Below are 6,426 nucleotides of genomic sequence, written 5' to 3'. Positions count from 1 at the left end.
GGACACTAAACTAAATAACTTTGTGTGTACACTGCTGCATCTTTAAGAAATTGTTGTAGGGGGAACAAGGCAAAATCATCAGTTGTTACGTTCCATTTTTGACTGAGGACTCTCATGATCTCTTTTGTTTCGTCTTTCTCATCGGCTGATATTTCAACGAGAACCTCTGCTGCGTTTGAAACGATTTTGCTCAAACTGACGCCGCCATTGTTCAGGCAGTCTTTAGTCAGTTAAATGGATTTTTTGGCTTCAGCTATTGTTGGCAGAGATTGGATGCAGTCATGCATATAAAAGTTTTGCTTAACGGTTTTCAAGGCTGCTAGAAATTGAATTTCTTATCTTCGGCAGATTTATGAAGCACATAAAATCCGCAAAATGGTGAACATGCTGCACCAAATATTAATCTAGTAAACTGGAATTGTCGGATGTTGTTTTCTATCTATCATCCAAAGAAAACAAAGAGCAAACTGGTCTTCTTGTCTGACGACAATTTAAATAAACATATCTTCGATTTCTGAAAGCACAGCAACTGGGTGTTCTCTAAATCTCAACAAAACTCCAACTACGTTATTCAGCAAATCGGGACCAGGTAGAAGAATTGAGTTCAGTGATTCAACACGAAACTTCGATGCTGCGTTGGCAACACTTCTCATTTTTGTTTGGATTATTGGCTGGATGATGAGGTAAGTAGAATATTGACTTTGGGGGTGGTGCTCGCATTTCGACTGGCTTGACAAAATTTTTATCCAAATCTTTTTGATGTGTACTTATGATTGAGGAACTTTCTGTAGTAGTTTTATTAGATTTCTGGTTGACTGACTGCTGAGAAATAGTTATTCTGGGGTTTCTTTACAAGTGTCCAAGGAAAGCCAATTTGAGGTCTTTCACTGTCTTTTCCATTGGGTGCACTGATAATTTGTCTCGTGAGTTGTCTTCATTTTGTTCGGGTAATGTACATTCAGATTCTGTTTTCCAGAATCTTTGAACCAATTCGCCTAATTGTTTTTAATGGTTTTTCTTCGACGTCTTTCCGGCAGACATGGTAAACGAATGGTTGTCGCTGGAGCTTATGTGAGTTCATTGTTCTATGGGAAAGCTTGTACTCTCCAGCGAAAGTCTAACCAAGCTTAGTGTTGACGCCAAGTGGACGTTTTTTGCTACCTTGGTTTACATCAACTGGGGACGCGAATGCAAACGTGTTGCTACAAAGGAGTGCGCATATTTCAGCGTTGACTATATCAGGGAAATAAATATAACTAATTTCACGGAAGATGTTTCATAATTGATTGATCCAAGAGAGTTAGCTGGTAATATTTTGAAACATGGCGTACTATATGCTCTTGCAATGATGAGTTGGTGGTTGATTTTGTCAAAAAGCGTTACTGTCACTGTTTCACTTATTTTTGACAAAAGCATTTCTTGTTCAGTGTTGAGGCACTGCTGAGCTGTTGATGCTTGTGCTTCGCAGGGGAGCTCAAAAAAAGCTATTAACTTTATCCAACAGGAAAGTAAACTGGCTTCAGGGATCGATCAAAGCCTTGGAATTAAACACATTACTTCCGTTTACAAATGAACATAGTAGTATTCGTAGTTGTTCATATCATTCAGGAGGAGGAACCGTTTTTCGGTTGATACTGAAATTTTTAGTCGGATTCGAAGTATCCAAATGAGCACGTTGAATGTTTTGTTGTTGTGATTGTTGTTTTGCCAGAAAACGACAGACCGAATCTTGTTTGCTGGCTTCTTTGACTGTTGGCGGTTTGAGTACTTTAGTTTTGATTTGTTGTTGAAAGGATTGCTCTGTTTGGTGGTTGGTTAAATTCTGTGTCTTCTAATTGGGGTTACTTGTTGAGAAAACAGCGTTGGGCCCCTTAACTTGTTTTGAAGGATCGTGCAAAGTCGTCCGGTGAAATCGTTCACATGTTTGGCATCGTTTTGCGGACAGACAGGACTGCTCATAATGTTTGTTGTTTAAACAGTTCGAGCAATGAATCTTTTGTTCACAGTTTCATACCTTTGAACGGGAGAACATTTCTGATATTCGGGTCATGTAGCGAATGTGTGATATCCTTTGCATTTATCTCAGAACTTGTTTGATTGATAAGCATCCTTTTGTGGCAGAAAGAGTGGTTGACCATGCTGGTTTGTAGGGTAAATTAAGTGCAATGGTTTTTGTTTTCAATTCTTTTGGGAATTATTAAAAAAATTGATTCATAGCACTGATATTCCTATTGTCAGTGTTGTTGTTATTTCTGATAATGTTATTATTGTTTTCCTGGAAGTGTTCAAACTATTAAATGATTTTGTGAATATTTATTTGGCCTGTACTTTAAACTGACGTGATTGTATACTCTGTGCAATTTATCAGAATATTATGTGCAATTTATTCATTCGCCTTTTCCCATCAATGTTGGGCTTTGCAGTCAGCTTTGAAGGCTAACTAATCACAAACATAACCGTTTTTGAAACGAAGCAAAAAATACAAAATTATTTTTTGTTTTAATTATTGGTTGGACGCCAGGCTTCCAATTGGTTGATGAAAGCGTTCACATCAATGCTAGGGTCCCCAAAGTGATTCATAAGCTCTTTCAATTAAACCGGGTAGTAAGCAAGCCTACGACCGAGTTTTACGGTGTGTATCTGTAAGACAAGTTTGAAAAAATTGTTTATCCACTTATGGTAATTCAGTGGGAGTTAAAATTTGGAATTGTTATAGCTGGAAATATAATGGAACTCTAATTTGTGATTTGTAAATTGAAATTGCGTTCAACCTGGATTCTTTCTTTTTAAATTTCACCTCTTAGCAGAAACTGTTTGCTTCCATGACAGGACAAAAATGGCAACTGATTTGATTATTCCGAAAAATTTGTTTGGCTAACTTGTTGGGCAATGGGAGGAAAGATGGCTGTTTGGTACATTGTACGTGGATTTGCAAGAATAGGTGGAAAATGAAGTAGCTGTGATGTGTAGAATGAACGAGGGTGGTACCAGTGTTGTTTAAGCTTGTATTGGAGGTGAAACAATTCCCATTGTTTGGTTCTTCTGTTTGAGATGAATCTTTGAAAGGAACTGCAGTAGGTTATTGTCCGTTTTGATATTGTTGAGAATTGTTTGGTTGCACTACCGTAGGCAGTGACATTTCTGAGACCAATCTTTGGCTAATCTAGTTTTGATAGGCTGGAAAAGCTGTTAAAACGGTGTTTTAAACTTTTCGAGCAGTTGAAAACTGGTTATTGTCAAAATGCACAGGAATGACTACAGTTTTAAAAAAGATGTGAATTTGAAAATGAGATTCTTGTCGTTGTATTTTTACCTTTTTCTGATTGAAATTGAGGATGGAGCATTTGCTCATTTGCTCTGCGTGCATTTGAAGTTTGGTTTGTACTGTTTTTTGCCAGCTGAGCTGTTATATTGAGGTGGGTTTTGAAAATCAAATGAAAGCATGGCATAGTTTGTCCTTCTGTTTTGCTATTTAAGGGAATTAAAGACGTTCCTTCTGTTCTAACTTTAGCGCTTGATGCTTGATTCATTGGAGTTTTTGCTTTTGTGATAAACTTTGAGAGGGAGAACTGGTGCAATTTTCCTATTGATGAGTGAATCAATTCCCGCTGATTATTGTCAGATTCGACAGGAAATAAGAACGCAGTTTGTTTTAAAAGAATGGACGGTTGTTGGATTGAAGCAAACTGTTTGGAATCTGTTTGAGGCTGAAAAGAAATTGGTCTTGAACATTTGCTCTGAATGTTTGGGTTGATGCTGGTGTTGGGGCTGCTAACAGCGACATTGGTGGGTTGATTTGGTCAATTGTCGTAGAGACTTTTACTGGTTCATTTTTCACTATCCTGAGCAAATTTTCGGTTGCTGTGGAGGAACTTTGAGGAGATTAGGTTTGTTTTCTCCTTGCGGAAGGAAAAACTATGGTTTTGCTGGTATTAGGGGCAGTTGAGGGTTCTTTTCTGTCATTTCGATGGCAGGGTTCTTTTCGATGGCAGGGTTCTTTTCTGTCATTTTTTTCTACTAATTTTTGGGGAAACCAGTGTCAATCACTGCGGCTCGAGTTGTCTTTTTAATGATTGTGAGATGCAACTGATGTCAACGCGTGTTCGAGTTAATGATGGCGTCAATTGACCATCATCGTCGAGACTATTGTCTTCTAGTTCCAACTTCTCTGGACAAGAGATCAAATTCGAGTGGCGTTTCATGACAGAGTTTATTCTACTAAAGCTTATTTTTTCCATCATGATGCTGTCGAGGTTTGTCTTCAGCTCTTCAACAATCTCCTTGATTTTGTTGATTAACAAAGAAAGAGTGCGGGAGCTTTTTCTCTGCTCAACGGATGTCTGTAAGAGATCAAGCTGATTTTCCATTGTGAACTCAGTCATTTTGAGCTTGTTCAGAGCCTATTGTAACTTCCGGTTGTTTTTTTGTTATTTTTATAGACAAATTATAGTCAACTCATAATTGTTCTGTCTTATGTAAAGTAAAAGTAAAGAACGGCTCAAAATTAACGGAGAGAATACATTTTGGTAACTTAAAAAACCTCTTATGTTTAAGTGAACCAATGAGCCCAGCTCTTTTTGTACAAAAATAGCGACGCAGCTTTTGACGAAAACAGGAGTCCTTATTGTGTTTTTTGTGGTGCTAAATCTAGCTATAATTTGTTTAAAAAAGGATAAAGTAAGCGATCGCGCGTGTGTACCACTGATTTCTTAAACAGGATCAAATAATTGCTTCCAATTTTTTCAACATATAAGACTTCGGAACTATTCTTCTGCAAGCCTTAGTTTAGCCCTTATTAAATCACAATCAAGTTACCAGAAAACTTTTCACAAAGTACTTCCGATTTGTTTTTGGTGTTCAGTCATAAAAACAAATAAACCTATAACCAACCAAAGTAAATCTAAATTGACATTTTTGCAACACAGTTTTAATTAAAATGCGATGCAAATAGGCAACATGAGCTAAAAACAAACGAACAAGACTGGCTGCTGAAATGCTGGCTCTACTTTGAAGCTCTCCAAAAATTTCTTCTTCTGCAATTCTTATGAAGATGAGGACGACTGCTACCATTAAACTGCTTCTTTCTGTTTCTGGGCATTGCTGCCACCTATGAATTGCTCATCCTTAATTTGGTGACTACTGCGACCCAACAAAAACAAACTGCTCTTTAATTGGTAACTTCTAATGCCAAAGGGAAAAAGAAAATTCATTCGGCAAATTCTGAGACCGTGAACAGAAAGGAAAAGGCGTTTGAGTTTTCCAACTCAAAGAGATTTTGAGCGTTTTAGTAAGAAAAATTTTTAGGAAGTTATTGGAGTTTATGTTTTCTTGTTAACCCAAGAAAAGGACTTCTTATCTTTTCTTTTTTAGAAGGTGTTTTCAGTGTATACTACCCTATTAACTGGGCGCGCGGCGAGTAGTATGCAACTGATATCAAAGAAAACAACATCCCCTTAGGTTGCTTTTTTTGAAGAAGCGTTTCGGGAAATATCTTGTCTGTTCTTCATGGTTTAGCCGATTGGTTAAATTATTTTTTCAGCTTGTGTTGTAATGAACTGAGGAGGCTTATTAAATAAGTTTTTTTTGAAACTCGATTGGTATTTTTAATCAGACGTTAGAAAAAACTGTTGTTTCTTTGCAGTTTTGCAAGCGCATGAAATAAATTTTCAGTTTGTTTTCAAACAAACAGAACAGAAGGGTACTGTTCAACCGCTTTTTTGTTGTCTACCGAAAATTTCCAATGAACGATAGAAAAAAAGTTTTTTGAGTTTTTGAGTTTTTTAGGTCAAAGAAGCAAATTTGCAAATTTCAAGTTGCCTCTTAACAAACTTGCAAAATCGATCAATTATTTTTAGGCTTCTTTTTTAATCAAATTGAGGGGACTGACATAATATTTTTTTTGGTTTTTATTGAAAGTTTCAAACAAACCGTTAGAAAAACGCTCTGTGAATTTTCTAAGTCGAAAGAGCAATTTTGCCAATACTGAGTTGCCTCCTTACTAAAAAGCAAAGTCGATAAACTGCTTTTTAGCTTGTTTTATATCGAACTCAGGGAGCCAATAAATACAATTTTATTGGATCTAATAAAGGTTTTGATCAATGCTTTCGGAAACGCTTTTTTTTTATTTTTTTTTGTGTCAAAGAACCAATTTTGGCAAAACTGAGTTGCCTCTTCAATAAGAATAAAGTCGATAAACTGACTCTGAAGCTCGTTTACTAACAAACCTAGCGAGTTCAATCAATAGATTTTAGTGGATCTGTTAAACGTTTCAACTAAAACGTTAGAAAAAAGATTTCTTGAATTTTTTAAGTCAAAGAAGCCAAAATTGAGTTTCCTCTTTACTAAAATACGAAGCCAATAAACAAACTAGGAAGATTGTTTCATAAGAGACTCAGGTGACCCAATCAATAGCTTCTCTGGTTTCAT

The sequence above is a fragment of the Convolutriloba macropyga genome, chromosome 5 (assembly GCF_964194025.1).
Source record: "Convolutriloba macropyga chromosome 5, txConMacr16.3, whole genome shotgun sequence".
Lineage (NCBI taxonomy): Eukaryota > Metazoa > Xenacoelomorpha > Acoela > Convolutidae > Convolutriloba > Convolutriloba macropyga.
Note: the sequence above shows the minus strand (reverse complement) of the source record.